The following is a 15,175-nucleotide window of genomic DNA, read 5'->3' on the forward strand; positions in this document are numbered from 1 at the left end:
AGGTGCACAAACCAGACCCGGTGCTGCTGAGAGAACCTCCTGCCCAGCTTACAATGAGAGGATACAGCTGCATCTCTCCTGAGTGGAGCAGAGAGGCTGCCCCGGCAGGCGCCGCTCTGCCAGCCCCCGCTGCCTCTGCCTGGTCCACACCCAGGTCAGGCTGAGACCCGGCACTGAACACTGTGGAAATGGGATCACTGGCTGCGGTCTGGAAGGGCACGATCTCCTTCGTGGTGCCAGGGCACCCATGGCCACTGTACATCTTACATCTGTGTCTGCTGACCAGTGTCTGGGGCTTTCATGTGACAGTTACACCGGTGACCCCTACCCTCGCTCCCGAGGGACCCCCTAACTCCCATCTGTTTGGTTGCTCTGGGGGGGTCAGGGCGCTGCGGCAGCTGATCGGACCAACAGTTCCTGCAACCCACCAGCTGAGGATCTCAAAGCACCTTACATGAAGCATTCCAGGCTGCACCAAGAAGGACAGAGATGCCTTTATGCTCTGCTGAGGCACAGCCACCCATGAGGAGACCAAGCTACCGAGCAGATGGGAACAGGAGTGGTGTTTTCTGTTACAAATGCATCAGCAGCCTCAGCTGAGACAGGAAGCACAGCGTTGTCTTTGGGAAGTTGTCTTCTGGACCATCACACTGCCCATGGCACAAGAAGAGACATTCTTCACCGCAGCAGCAGCAAAGCTATCTCTTTTTCTGTCATCAGCACTGGAGTCAGTCACTGCCCAAAGTCAAAGCATCCATAAAACTTTGTGTCTTGGAGCAAACCTCCTCAGGTCTCGTGGGAAGGGGAAAGGGGAAAGGGAAGGAGAAAAGGAAGGGGAAGGGGAAAAGGAAGGGGAAGGGGAAAGGGAAGGGGAAGGGGGGAGGGAAGGGGAGGGGGAAGGGGAAGGGGAGGGGGAAGGGGAAGGGGAGGGGGAAGGGGAAGGGTGCCAGCCTGAGTGTTGAGTCTCGCTGGTGGAACTCTGGGGTTTTAGGGGGTGGGACAGCAGTGATCCGTCTCTCGGGAGTGGCGGTTTTACTGTGCACAGAATAAGTGGTCAAGCCATTGTCGCTTCAGTACTCTGCATGGGGTATCACAAAACACTCTGAAGGATAAAATGTCCTCCTTATTGACTGAATTCACCGACTCGCTTCTGATGCTGGGAGCTGTGTGTTCGTTTGGGAGTTAGAGACTCTGGTCTGGATTCAAAAGGGCACTCACACGCCCCAAGGTACAATTTCACAGCAATTACTGAAAAATCTTCAAATAAAGCATGTTCTTCAGTGCTCTGCTGGATCCTGGCCTCTGTTGCAAGAAAAGAGACAACTTTAAACAAGTGGGAGCTGGGCCTCGGGCCCCTCAGCCAGGGCTACGAGAAGTAAAGGCCTGGTGAGGCAGTTCCCATTTTCCCTGTTTAAAAATGGCACCACTACGGCCCAGACACATTGAGGATGGAAACCTCTGGCCTGCCGATCGGCCCAGCACCTCTGAGAGTCTGTCTGTCCCGGTGAGACCTGATGAGTTCAGCGTGAGGTACCGAGAAACAGCTGGTGTTTCCTCCTGCGCGGCTGAGCGAGGCCTGCGAACCGAAGGGCCGCATTCTGCACAGGGGGGTGCAGAGCAGCTGCACTGCTTACAGCCCCGCTCTTACGGACATCTGACAGCCCTGAGGCAGAAGCTGTCCCAACGCTCTCCCCGTCGGGAAAGTGTCAGTGAGGAGCTCAGGTCACGAAATACCAAGTGGCTGAGAAAAACAAGAGACACTCGGAAGGAACAAACTCAGCCCAAACGAATGAAAAACAAAAGAGGCCTTTGCCAAATGGGACTGTTGGGATCTGGAACACGGTCGGCTGGTCTCTGCCCACCAGCGCTCCCCATCACCGTACGCGGGTTTGGACACTGGGGTGAGCCAGAGATGGGCTCTGTCCTCCCTCACTCCAGCATTTCTCCACAGGCTCAATGTGTGGGTGAGCACAGGGAACGAGCAGCATTGTGCTGAGCATTGGTCACCAAGTAGGAACGCCTCAGGGGGGGAGAGGAGGACTTTGGCGCTGCCACTCTGCGCCTGGGGACGAGGATGCTCTGGCCTGCGTGTCTGGCACTTTGTGCCCACCAGTGTCCCGCTCAGCGCACAGACACCGAGGGGCTGCAGGCTGCCCTGTCCCCACTGCTGGGGTGGTTAGAGCCACGCTGCCGGCATGGCTCAGCACAGCACCTGGCACAGGAAGGGCTGGGAGTCCCCTTCTGTCCCTGGGCACATGTGTGACATCAGCCAAAGGGCGGCCCTGGCCACACCGTGTGTTTCTGCACTGCAGCAGCAGCTCCAGCAGCGTGCCTCCCTCCATGCCTCAGGGCACCAGGGCTGCCAGGGGCAGGTGAGGGCAGAGCACAGCCGCTGCCAGGGCAGCGAGCACAGGCCCCAGCATCTGGGGATGACAAACAATGTCCTACAGCGCTGCTCCAGCAATCCTGGTGTCTCTCTGAGGCATCCTTCCACTGGGACAGCAAGTCCAAAGGTGCCTGTTCAGTGTCAGCCAGAGGCTGGCTCCAGCGGGGAGCTGAACCCTCGGGTGGCTGTGGGTTCCCTCTGGCTGGAGCATCTCAGAGCCCCCTCCCAGCACTACACATCCTGAGTGGCTTCCATGGGCTGACCCCAGACACTGACTTCTGGCCCTGGTGAACACCAGGAGATGAATCCTGCTCACTGAAGATTTTGCAAGGTTTGGGAAAGAATCTGATGGAGTGGGAGGAACTCTGGCAGCCCCCACGTGTTTTCTTCACAGAGGTTTTGGAAAGATGTTCCACTCTTCAGGGACAGACACGGTCGCAGTAGCCAGGGAACGGGGAACTCTGAGGGGCAGGGCAGGCTCTCTGAGGGGCAGGAAACATATCTGTGTGGAGGGCAGAGCATCCCAGCGCTGCACCAGGCTGCCCAAGAAGGGCTCTCCAGTGCTGCAGCACGTCTGAGGTTCAGGTTGTGCTGGCAGAGACAACCCTGCTGCCGGGAGAACATCCCATCAGGCCACAGGCACTGGGCAGCCGTGACCTGTCCCCCTCAGGACTGTCTGGGGCTCCCCACCACCAGCTCACACCTTGAGATCTCTCTGGGGCCAAGGAGGAGAGAGAGGATGGCTCCTGCAGCCCATTTCCCACCTCTCTCCTCCTTGCCACATTGAACAAAATTCCCCAGGACAAGTGACAGCGGCTGCAGCGCCGCTGGTCTCCCGTCCCTCTCCCTAAGCCAGCATCGCACCAGGTCTGGAGGAGAGATTCTTTTGCTCAAGTCATCATTGAAGTTTGGCAAAATCTGAAGCTGGTCACAAGCCTCCTACTTCCTCAGTGTAATACCTGTCCTTTGGAAATGCTGCCAGAGGAAGGTGGGTGTAAATAGAACCCCAGTTCTGGTGGTTGTGGTCTCCAGTGTGTTCCTCTGTTCCATTTGCAGATGATGAAGCAGCTCACCCTGCTGTCCCTGCCTGCTGAGGCAGCTCTCCAACCCAGGCAAAGCTGCCTTAGTATGTGCAGAATCCAAACTGAAACAGGGTCTGCTCATGGAGGGGCTCCACAAACACAGGACCTCAGGATAGAGCTAGCCCCCCAAAATTCCTTGTCCTGGTTATGGTGTGCAGGGGATGAGTTAAGCTGCCCCACGAGGATCCGGGCGGCGCAGTGGCCTCAGCCCTGGAGATCTCCCTGGGGTGGTGGTCCTGCACTGCTTCCTCTCCCAGCCATTGCATCCCGATTCGGCGCTGCCAAGGGCCTGTCAGTCTCCCACCGCACACGGCGGCGGCCAGTGAGCCGCACACCTTTCACTAGCTGCTCTGTGCTGGATGGCAGACCCACCCAGGGCCCCCCCGACCACCCCCTGAAGCGAAGATGCCCCAGGAGAGTCCTTGGTCCTGTCCTGTCCCCCTGGTGTCCCCTCAGCTCTCCCTTCCCTTGACTTCCTGCACTTGTGGCCAAGCTGCTTTGCGAGAGCGACGGCTGATGTTGATCACACAGAGCTGTGCCAGCTCGGGCCCATCCCAGCTGTGAGCAGACACGTGGAAAACCCCTCAGAAGGAGCGTGCCCCAGGGTGCTACAAAGCTGCTCACAAAGGAAGGGCTCGTCTGCACCCCCCAGGTGCGATTAGGCACAGGGACATCACCCGTGTGGGACCCCCCAGACCCAGTGGGGAGGTGACAGCGCTCAGGCGGCTGGAGCAGGTCTTGGCGAGATACCTCAGCATCGTGCTTCCCAAAAACCCAGGTTGGGACACCACGAGCTCCTTGTTGGCTGTGGCGTGTGAGGTGTGTCCCCTGTCCGTGCGGGAAACATGTACAAGGCCAAGCAGATTGTGTAGCTCCAGGCCTGGAGGTTGGTGTTCCTGCCTGTGGCAGGGGGCTCTGTGATCCTTGGGGTCCCTTCCAACCCAGACCATTCTATGATTCTATGAATTCTAGGATTCAGACAACCCCCTGAGGACAGTCTGGCAGGACAAGCACTGTGCTGACCTAACTGGGCTGGAGTGGGAAACACACTCGGCTTTGGTGGGGGGTCCAGCTGGAGGAGGAAGAGTGAAACGGGCTGGGGTGAGGAAGCCACTCCTGAGATAAAGGAAAGCACAGAGCCAGGCAGGGAAGAGAGGTAATCCTCAGGAGCTGGGGTGTCTTCTCACAGGCTCCTCGTGCTTCCCACCCATCTCAAAAGGCCCGAGCAGAGGAAGGCAAAGCAGGGGAAACATCCACACTGCCGCAGACAGACACTCGGCAGTCAGGCATAGCGGATGCTCCTTGTGATTGATGCCCCATCTCCGCCTCTGACACCTCCGAGGATCCCCTGGGGCTTGAGGGAGCACACAGGGGAGGTGCTGGGGGTGGGGTCCCTGCCCCAGAACCCGGGGAAGTTCCGTTGGGAGTCACTGGGTGTGTGTGTGCCGGCGGGAGCGGAGGGAACAAGCCCTCGGCCTGCGCCTGCCACGCACCCACAGCAACCGCTGTGCCAGGTCACACACTGACGATGCCGTTTGGGGGGTTTGGGTAACAGAAGGCGGTTTTCCGCCCGTTTAAACACGTTCTCCATGTGCCGGGAGCCCCAGCGAGGTGCGGGGTTGCCGTCGGGAAGAGGTTCCGCACCGCAACCCGGCTGTTTCCCCGCTCCCCCCGGCCCGGGGGGGCCGACCCGCGGCGCAGCCCCGCGGAGCCCGGCCGGGCTGCGGCAGGGGCAGAGCCCTGCCCCCCCCCCCCCCCCGCTAAGGGCTCCCGGGCGCCGTGCGGCCGCCAGCACCGTTCCGTTCCGGTAACAGCCGCCGCTCAGGCACCGGGCCCGGCACCGCGCGGGGGTTCTCCGGGCGCCCCGGGCTCCGCTCCGGTAACCCAGCCGCGGGGCCGCCCGGCTCCGGGCTCTTCGCCGCTTCCCCGGCGGGACGAGGCGCCGTTCGCTGGGGTCACGATGCGAAACCTCCCGGTGGGAAGTTCCCGGCCGAGGAAACGGGCCTCGCTCGCCGCGGGCTCCAGCGGCACGGCCCGGCCCCGGCGCTCCCGCGAGTGCGGGCTCCCTCGAGCGCTCCCGCCGCCGGGACCCCCTCCCCGGGGACCCGGCCCGGCCTCCCCGCGGCGGGCAAGGGCTCCGCTTCCGCGGGGCCGAGCAGGGCGGACCGGCGCGACGTGCCCGCGGGAGCGGCGGCTGCTCGGGGCGGGGATCTTCCTGCCTCCCGCGGAAGCGGAGCCGGGCCCCCCTCCCCCGAGGAGGAGCGGAGGCCCCGGCCCCGGCTCACGACACGACACGACACAGGCGACACACGCCCCGCCCGCGCACCGGCGCCGCTCCCCCCCCGCCGCCCCAGCTCCGCGCGCTCGGACGCAGGCGCGCGCGGGGCGGGCCGGGTCACGTGCCGCGGCGGCAGCGGGAGGCGGAGCGGCGCCGGCCTTGCGCGGGGTGTCCCGGGCGTCCCCGGGCCCAGCGCGACCCCCTCCTCCCCCTCCCCCCCACCCCTTTCCCCGCCCCCGCTCGCCGAGGCGGCCCCCGCCCTCCTGCGCGCGGGCGCGGCGGCGGTGGTGGCGGAGGCGGCAGCGGCGACGCCACCGCGGCCGCCACCAGCGGCGGCAGCGCCAGGTGAGGGCGGGGCGGGCCCTTCGGCCGGGCCTCTCGGCCGCCCGCGGGGACCGGCGGCGGCGGCGGGCGTGACAGAGGCGGCGGGGCGGAAGCGGCGGCGGAGCGCGCCGGGCCCGCGGAAGCGGCGCGGCGGGCGCGGGCGGGGCAGGCGGCGCGGCGGGAAGGGGCAGCCGGGGCCTGGCGGGCCCGGTCCCGCCGCCGGGGGAGCGCCCCGCCGAGCCGGGCCGCGCAGGCCGCGGGAGGAAGGGGGCGGGGGGGGGGTGGGGGGTGTTCTGCCGGGCCCTGTCAGCGTGCCGCGGGGGGGAAGGGGCCGCGGCCTGGCGCCCCGGCGCCGGGGCAGCCCGCTCGGCCGCGGCCTGCCGTGCCTCGCTCCGCCGGCGGCGTGTAGGGCCGGACCCTCTCCTCCCGGCGCTCCGATCCAACCTGCGAAACGCCGAGAGCGGCCCCGGGCAGTCGAGCGGCCGGCGGCCCGGCGCTGCGCCCTCTTTATGCCGGTGCCCGGGGCAGGGAGCGTGTGGAGCCGGCGCGGAGCGCGGCCGGGGGGTGCTGTCAGCCGCGGGAGCTGCTGCCCGGCTTGGGAACGTTGTTTCTGGTTTGAGTTTCTCAGCCCTGACCTCATGCGGGCGCTGACGTCTCCCTAGGATGTCAGAGAGGATGCGCTGACGCTTCTTGAAACCCAAGCTTTTGTTTGAGCTCCTCGCTAACCGCTCAACATCCTCGGAGAAAGGCTTCTCCCCTCACGCCCTCGGCTTCATTTCTGCGTTTCTCTGAATTTCATCAGCCCCTAGGACGTCTCTGGGAAGCTCAGGGTTCTGATTCCTTCCCCTTCCCGGGGCACGGGGAGCAGAGAGCCTTCCTGTCGCCCACGGCGCTGCCCTGGCTCCCCAGGCTGGCTGAGGCTGGGGCTTGGTGAGCTTTGGCTCCTCGTAACCCCTCAGCCTCTGGACACGCACATTTGTGCCCCTTCCCCTGGACCGAAACCTCTGGTGAACCATCTGAACTTCACCAGAGGAAAGAGGGTGCATCTTGTTGGTGTTTATCTGTGTGATTCTCCTGTGCTGGAGCCTGGTTCTTTGCCTACAGCCTGTTTCAGTTATTCCCCAGGTGAGAAAGCCACAGGGAACTCATTTGGTAGCTTCAAATCGGGTTGCTGAGTGTGGTGGCTTCAACTTTGGAGGGAGCAGCTCTTTCCCTGGCTATAGCAAACATTCCTGGCTATGTACCTTGGAGAGAGAGAGAGAGAGAGAAACAAAGGTCTGCAGGCACCTATCCAAAACAGCCAGGTCCCAGAGCTGCCAGGCTAAACGTGTGACCTGCAGCAAGGTGTTTGCTAGAAATTCAGACTTTCTTCAGATGTTCCCTGAGCCACGTGGCTTCCTCTGAATGTTAACTGGCTTTACTGGGAAATTTTCCCCAGTAACAGGGTATCCTGCTGCGCCTGTGAGGGAAAAAATAGAAGGAAAATGGAGGAGGCTGCACACAGACCTGATCTTCTGTTGGGAAATGGTGTTTCTTAATATTTGCAACCTACAGCAAGGGCATTCCTCTGTCAGGTCGCAGGTTTTGGCTGGGGAGACTGCTTCCAGTGCTCTCCAGCCGATCCCTCCTGAAGGCCTGATCTTCTGTGGGACTTGGAGGGAGGAGGATCTCCAGAGGTCCCTTCCAACCCCTGTCATTCTGTGATTCATTCTGTTTTTACAACAGGCTTCCAACTGCTGTGGGAATTCTACGCTATTCTAGTTGAAAAATTGGTGCTTCCTTAAAAAGCAACTGCAGGTGTGCATGCCTGAGAAACCCAACCCTGCCCTGCATCTCTAAACTACACCTGCTGTCATTTTTCAATGGCTTAAATACTTGACAATACAGGGTTGTAGAGGTAAATTTTCATTTTAATGCCACTCTTCGTTCTGCATGATGCTGCCAGAGATTGCTGCCAAGTATTTCAGCCTGATAACTTAAACCTCCACAGTGTATTTTTGTTTCCCAATCCCATATTGAGTGCTTTTGGGTGGAAGCTGGAGGTGCAGCTGAGCTATGTGGACACATGTCATAGCTTTGCAGTCGTGAAGGGTGTGCAGGTGAAGATACCAAAGAGCTAACACGGCTGTAATAGTTTGATTGCAGCGGGAGTAAGGAAGTTTTATAGGTGGCTGGTGGACCTCTGAAGGGCAGAAGGTGTGATGGAGGCGTCTTCCAAAACAGTGTGGTCTCTAGTGAGAAATACAGTGGTGGTGGTGGTGGTGGTGTGGAGAGGCTGTGGGGTGAGCAGGACCCGTTGGGACACAGAGCGCTGAACAGCACGGCTCGCCCTGAGTGCTCCAAACTGTGCTCAGCCATAAGCATGTTCCTTAGCTCTGGACTGGAATGGAGGTGATGGGAGGCAAGGCATAGGGTTGGGAAGAGTTACAGGGTGGAAAGGGAAGGAGAAGTCATCCTGGGGGCAGGGACATTGCGTGGTTGAACTCCAGGTGAGGTACTTTCCATCCATCAGCCAGGCGAGCAGCTCCCCATGGCACAGGGAAGCCAGGGGTGGTTTGTGTTTCGCCTTGGCACTGTTAGGAAGTCTGCTGTCCCCTCCAGAGCGGGTCATGGGTGGTCTTCAGGAGGAAACACCCACGCACAGAGCACTTCAGCCATGTAGTCAGCGTGCCCCTTGTTGTTACATGGGGGTAGCCAAAGGTTTGGCTCAAGGTGGCGTGCGGGACTCGGGGCGTCTGGTGTCCTGGCTCATTAGGAGGAAGAAAAAAAGTCTTTTTGTTGATGCTGCTGGAGTTGAAAGTTCACCTAAGCTTTGGATGGCACAGAAGGGTAGTAGTGGAAGTTTTGCAGAGGTCCAGGAGCCTGGGATGTCTCTCAGTCCTTTGGGGGTCACTTTCTGCCCAGCGTGTTCTCTGCCAGTGGAGTGGCCTCCTGCACATCAACACTTGCTCTTGTTGTCATTAATAGCAGAACCAACAAACGAGTCCTGGTGTGTATTTACTGGGGCCTTGAGGTTGAGCTGCAGTAAATGACCCTGCTTCATGTACGTGGGGAGAAACATGCAAGGGGTGCATGGCAGGGTGCAGCTGGTTTGGGAGCGGGGGCACGGGGGGCTCACAGCTCCTGAGAGCCATCATCATTTTGCAGCTGAGAGAACAGTCGCCTGCTTCTCCAGTTTGAATGACAGTCTTGAAGCACAGCCAGGGGTTTGGATCAGATTTGTGTGGAAATTGGGTACAGGAGACAAGTGATGCCCTATCTGAGTTCACTTGTCATCACGTAAACCCCTCACGTGGGACAGGAAGTTGCTGATGCCGCGTCGCGCGTGTGGGAGCCTGAGCCCTACGTTAGGTTTGATCTATGAAAGGGAGCCAGCTAGCCTTTCCCACCAAAGGAAGCATGCTAGTAAATTCTCTCAGTCCTTTGCAGAGGATTTTAGTGTTATGAATTTTATTCTTTTAAAATTCAATGACCTGGCAAGGCTGTGCAGCCGGTGTGAGACTGAGCTGCTCATCGTGGGTAGTGCTTCTAGTGGCTGGGGTAGGTGTAGACTCTCACAAGCCTTCTTCCTTGCTGGATGACATGAGGAAAATGTGAGGAGTTATTTCCACCTTCGTTCCTGACAAACTTGGAAGTTTTGGTGTCTGTAATAACATTGTTTCACCCCGGCAGTGAGTGGACAGTGTGTCAGAGATGTGATACAAGGCTCGTGCTGGTCACTCCAATGGGTCAAAGTGAGTGATTCTGATTTTTCTTGGCCCTTTGGGGGTCACTTTCTGCCCAGTGTGTCCTCTGCCATCGGTGATGGGTCGAGGAGTTAGTGAGTGTTGAGACTGTGGGTGTAGGAGCTGAACCTCCCAAGGCAAAACCATTGCCAGTTTGGGTTTGTTTCTTGAAGTGAAGCTCAGCTAACAGGAGCACAGGGCAAGAAATCGTGTCTCATCCTTTGGTTGCAGCATGGGAAAGTGTTCCTTCCTTCTGAGGGGCTTATGGAGTGCTCTTCCTATCCGTGGAAGTTGCTCTCTACTCCAATTGCATCCTAGTTTTACCAAAGGTGCTAAGTTGACCCCTGTGTAATGTGGTTCTTAATAGCAGTAAGTGACAGTGAAGAACGCTTTGAAATGGGACTGTTCCAGGGCAGCACAAAATAAGCTGTAAGTTTTTGTACAGTCAGGAAACTCCCAGAACAATCTTGATTTTAAGAAAAACTACACCTACTTCTGTGTGAAGTTAGATGTGTAGTGTGGTTTTTTCAGTCTGGGAAGAGTCTCCTTCATAGTGAGTGCCCCCAGTAAAGGAATTAGGTGCAAGCTGGTTGTTTTAGCTTCAGTCTTTTCGTCACATTCTGTAACATTTCAGAATTTAAAAACTGGAGTGAAGTTTCATAGAATCACAAGGGTTGGAAGGGCCCTCCAGAGCCCATGGGATCCAATCCCCTGCCAAAGCAGGGTCCCTGGGACAGGTCACACATGTTGGTGTCCAGATGGGGCTGGAATCTCTCCAGAGAAGGAGACTCCACACCCCCTGGGCAGCCTGTCCCAGGGCTCCCTCACCCTCACTGGGGAAAAGTTCTTCCCCATGTTAGTGTGGAACTTCCTGTGCTCCAACTTGCAGCCATTGCCCCTTGTCCTGTCCCCACAGTCACTGAAAAGGAGCTGCCCATTTCCTCCTGCAAGCTTCCTAGACTCCTGCTATATAAGGAAGAATATTGCAGGAAACCAGCAGTGTGCTGTTCAGTCAAACCTCAGTTCAGGACTGGTAATCACAGGAATACCTGGACTATTTATGTTGGCAGTCATGGAGCTCTGTGAGTGTTTGGTGACAGAGGAGTCCCCATGGGGCACATCAGCCTGCAGAGGTTTGGTAGCAGCTACATTCAACCAGAAATAAAAAGCTTCTCACACCACAAACGATGGATAGAGTGGGATTGGACAAGGAGTTTTCTCCTGGCCTTTGGGAGGCAAGATAAAGCGTAGGGGCTTGTCAAGATGCCTCTGATTTTAAACAGCATCTCACTGTGCTTCTTGCTGGTGGCGTCGGTGGGGCTTTGTGGAAGACTCCACTGTGTGAAGCTCTGTCCCACCACTGCTCTGTCGCAGCTCTGTGTGTGTTTCTGTGTGGAAATACCCTTCCTGTGTGAAAGCACTAATTCAGGTAATGGGAACTGGTTGATAAGTATTGCTCTGTGTAGGCCTCAGCTTCCAAGAAAATCCCTGATTCTGAGTTCACATGTGGCTGAGAAGGAGAGAGGCAGCTGCCTTCCTTGTGCTGGTGCCTCAGCTGCCGAGGGTGGGAATTCCTGCCTGGCTAACTGCTGCAGCCCAGACTCCTGCTGGAGTGCCCATCGTGCTTTCTAAAGCAGCTCTGATGATCTTGACAGTCAGACTGTGTTGAAATAAAGACAAATGGCTCAGCTGAGACGTGTCCAGTGCAGCTTGGCATGAGCTGTGGGGTTACAACAAACTGGATGAAAGTTTAACAGGGCAGTGTTGCGTTAAACCCGCTGCCAAGGAGTCCCTGCATGAGGTGGTGTGTTACAACAAGCTGTAATGTTCTCCTTGTGGGAAACACTCAGGTTTAGGAGCCACAGGAGCACAGCAGAACAGCAGGAAGGGTGGCCATGGGTCTGTGTCAGGCTGAGGGAGCTGAGCCTGACTCGTGGCTTTTCCTTGACGTTTGGGAAGGCAGAAGCTCTAAACAAACTTGGAGTAGGTGACCTGCTTCACAGGGTGGTTTCATGGATTCCTCACTGTGTTCAGTCCCATGGCATTTCCAAGGTCTCTATCAGATAATTTACTGTAATGGAAGCCCTGGAGTTAAGGAACTGATGTTGATTAGTTATTTTCTTTAACTGAATTTGGTGTTGCCTCGTGCATACAGCAGCAGTTAACTGTTGTTCTTCACATAGCTGGGGCTGACCATCCTCAGTGTCTTACTGGAGCTTGGCTAGGACAGTCCATCTTTCCCAGCCCTCTCTCTTCTTTGGAGCACTTGGCTGCCTGCAGACCATCTGGTACTCTGCCCCCATGGTGAGGGAGGGTCACCCTCCCCCTTGGAAGGGAAAATTGGAGGAACAAAAAGCCCCCCATTCCCTTGCACCAGAGTTCAGATGATTTCCCCTCCAGTTTGCCACCGTTCAGCCAAATGTCAGCTCTTAGCCCAGCCTTGCCAAGCCTGAGCAGGGGCTGACTTCTGCCAGCTTTGAGGCCTTCTTAAAACCAGCTTCTGCTGCACAAGGAAGGACTGTCCCTTCATGGCTTTGGAGATAACAAGCCAGTTTGTTACGTGACTCCATGGAACATCCTTCCATAGAAAGGGTGAAACCATAGAATGCCTGTGCTGTCTGCTGTAGAACATGGAAAGTGGGTTTAGTTTTGGCTTATGCTTTGTCAATGATATTAACATTCCTGTTTCAGGATTTGGTTTTGCCTGTTGGCTTGGTGTCTGCCTTGGTATTCAGGCTGGAAACAGCAAAGTTATCACTTAAGATTTAGCTGTTCAGGTCTTCTCCATGGTACTACAGCACTTCTTGGGTTACAGTGCTTATTTAGAAATACAAGAGGAGGTTGAAAAGTGTTAGGTGACCCTGAAGAGCACTACAGGCATGTATGGTCAGATTTAATGTGAAAACTCTTCCCTTTCTGTCTAGTTGCTGTGCAGGCAGAAGCACAAAGGCAGTGGTGCAATGCTGAGGCTTTGAAAGCTATTCACTGTGTTGTCTGGATAGAAGATAGCTACTGGCTGCTTTGTCTTTGACTGCTCTGCCCTCCCCTGCTTCCCCAGTTTGGGGGAAGATGGACTTAATCAAGAAGAGTTTATCTTGAAGACTTAGATAAATACATTTTATCTTAGATAAATACATTTTCTAGATAAAACTCGCTCTGTTTAGAAGAATAAAATGTTCTTTCCAGCCAAAGGGAGTATCCAGTGTTGTGCCTGTATTGAAAAGTTGGTTTTTCCAGATCCTGGGGCTTTGCTGCCAACATTGGAACACAGTAACGTGTGCTTTATACATTAGGGAGGAGGGATTTGGATTTGGTGCCAAACTCTGTGTTAAAAATCGAGGCATAGACTGTTGTGTTCAGGATTTCTGCTCCTTTGCATTCCCAGCTGATGAGATGTGATGGTTTCCTTTCAGGATTACGTTTGTGGCAGTTGCTGTTTTACCATGTTTGCCAGTCTGGAACGACTTGAAGACCTGATGCACGCCAAGAGGTACTGAAGTTGTGGAGTTTGGTTTTGGTAGGTAAAAGAAACACATGGTGGATTGAATATCTCTTGTTCTTATATATACTCCTCCTAGCTGTCCAGCTAGTAAGACCCAGTCTCTGGTGCCTGTGTGAAGGGCTGTCTCCAGAGCCCGCTGCCCAGGCTGCTGTAGGGGCTTACGGGTGTTTGCTGTTGGCTTTGGAGCTGTTCTCAGACTTTCCTCCCAAAGAAGAGAGTTGAGATGTTTTTGTGGTGTTCTCACTTCTTAATGCCAAAGTTTGAAGTTGCCAATTCCTGTAAGAGGCTCAGGTGTTTCAGAGGAGATTTTACTGCATGTTTCATTGTGTTTGTTGTGTTTAATGGAGTTCAACCCGGTCAGAGCGGTGTGGCCCAGGGACTGGTGCTGGGCCTGCTCCAGTTTAACATCTGTATTGGAGATCAGGATGAGGGGATAGAGTGCACCCTTACTAAGGGTGCAGACCACACTAAGCTGGATGGAACTGTGGATCCCTGAGGGCAGGGAGGCTCTGCCCAGGGACCTGTTTCATCAAGGCCAAGTGCCGGGTCCTGCACTTCATCTGGAACACCCCCTGGCAGCGCTACAGGCGTGAGGCAGGGCGGCTGGAGAGCTGCCCAGCAGAGAGGGAGGGGGGTTGGTTGCCACTCAGCTGAGCACGAGCCAGCAGTGTGCCTGGGGAGCCAAGAAGGCCAGCAGTGTCCTGGCCTGTGTCAGGAGCAGTGACCAGCGAGGTGTGGAGAAGGACAACCAGGCTGGTTGGGGGTCTGGAGAAGAGGTCACATGAGGAGAGGCTGAGGAAGCAGGGGCTGCTCAGCCTGGAGAAGAGGAGGCTGAGGGAGACCTGATCACACTCTACAGCTGCCTGAAAGGAGGGTGTAGTGAGGTGGGCTTGGCCTCTTCTCCCTAGTCACTAGTGATAGGACAAGAGGGAATGTGTTCAAGCTGCACCAGGGGAGGTGGGAGGTTCAGTTTGGAGCTTAGGAAAGATTTCTTCATGGAAAGAGTGGTGAAACATCAGAACAGGCTGCCCAGGGAGGGGTGGAGTTGCTGTCCCTGGGGATGTTCAAAAAACAGGCAGATGAGGGCCTTTGGGAGATGGTTCAATGGTTACAGTGGTGAAGGGCTGACAGTTGGACTTGATGATCTTGAGGGTCTTTTCCAGCCTTGACGATTCTTTGATTCTATTATTCTGTTTTTAGTTGTTCTTCCACGTTATAACAGTGATTATTTCACTTTATTTTAACTCCTTATATAACAGTATGGCACTTGTCTGGAGTATCTTTAAAATTTTTTATGTGTGTGTGTGTTTTCCCCCAAAACAGCCAGGTCATTTCAGTCTTTGTATCACAGAATGGCTGTGTGCATGTAGGTTTATTCGTGGGTCGGATGTAAGGAGCTCCAGGATCACTATGCTGTGCAGCAAACTGGGTGAAACAGTCACAAGAAGGTGGTACATTCTTATTAACAAATCTGCAACAAAACCAGTGCTATGGCCAGAGTGTGTCTGGGTTTTATAGGTGGTACACAGTAAAAGCATGTCTGTGTGGCTGCATGTGTGTATTAAAAGACAGCTGTCTTCTCAGCAGCGTTCTAGCAATGCTGAATCTCCTCTGTCCCCATCCTGAAAGTCGTGGTAAATCCCTTTACATCTTTTCTCACTGGCACCTAAAGCAGAGGAAACAATAAAAAGTGCATTTTTCAAGACATGCTTTCCCCTCTCCCCCCAGTAACATGCTTTAAACCCATTTTTCAATGGGGACAGGAACAAGGAGGATTCTGGATCCTTTTGGAATTACCCTGCTCCTGCTATCAAAGAGTTTTTCTCTTTGCTCTCAGTTCTGGATTCCCCAAGGGTGTTGATTGTAGCCAAACCCAGG

Source organism: Gallinula chloropus, assembly GCF_964237585.1.
Source record: "Gallinula chloropus genome assembly, chromosome: 16".
NCBI classification, from domain to species: Eukaryota; Metazoa; Chordata; class Aves; order Gruiformes; family Rallidae; genus Gallinula; species Gallinula chloropus.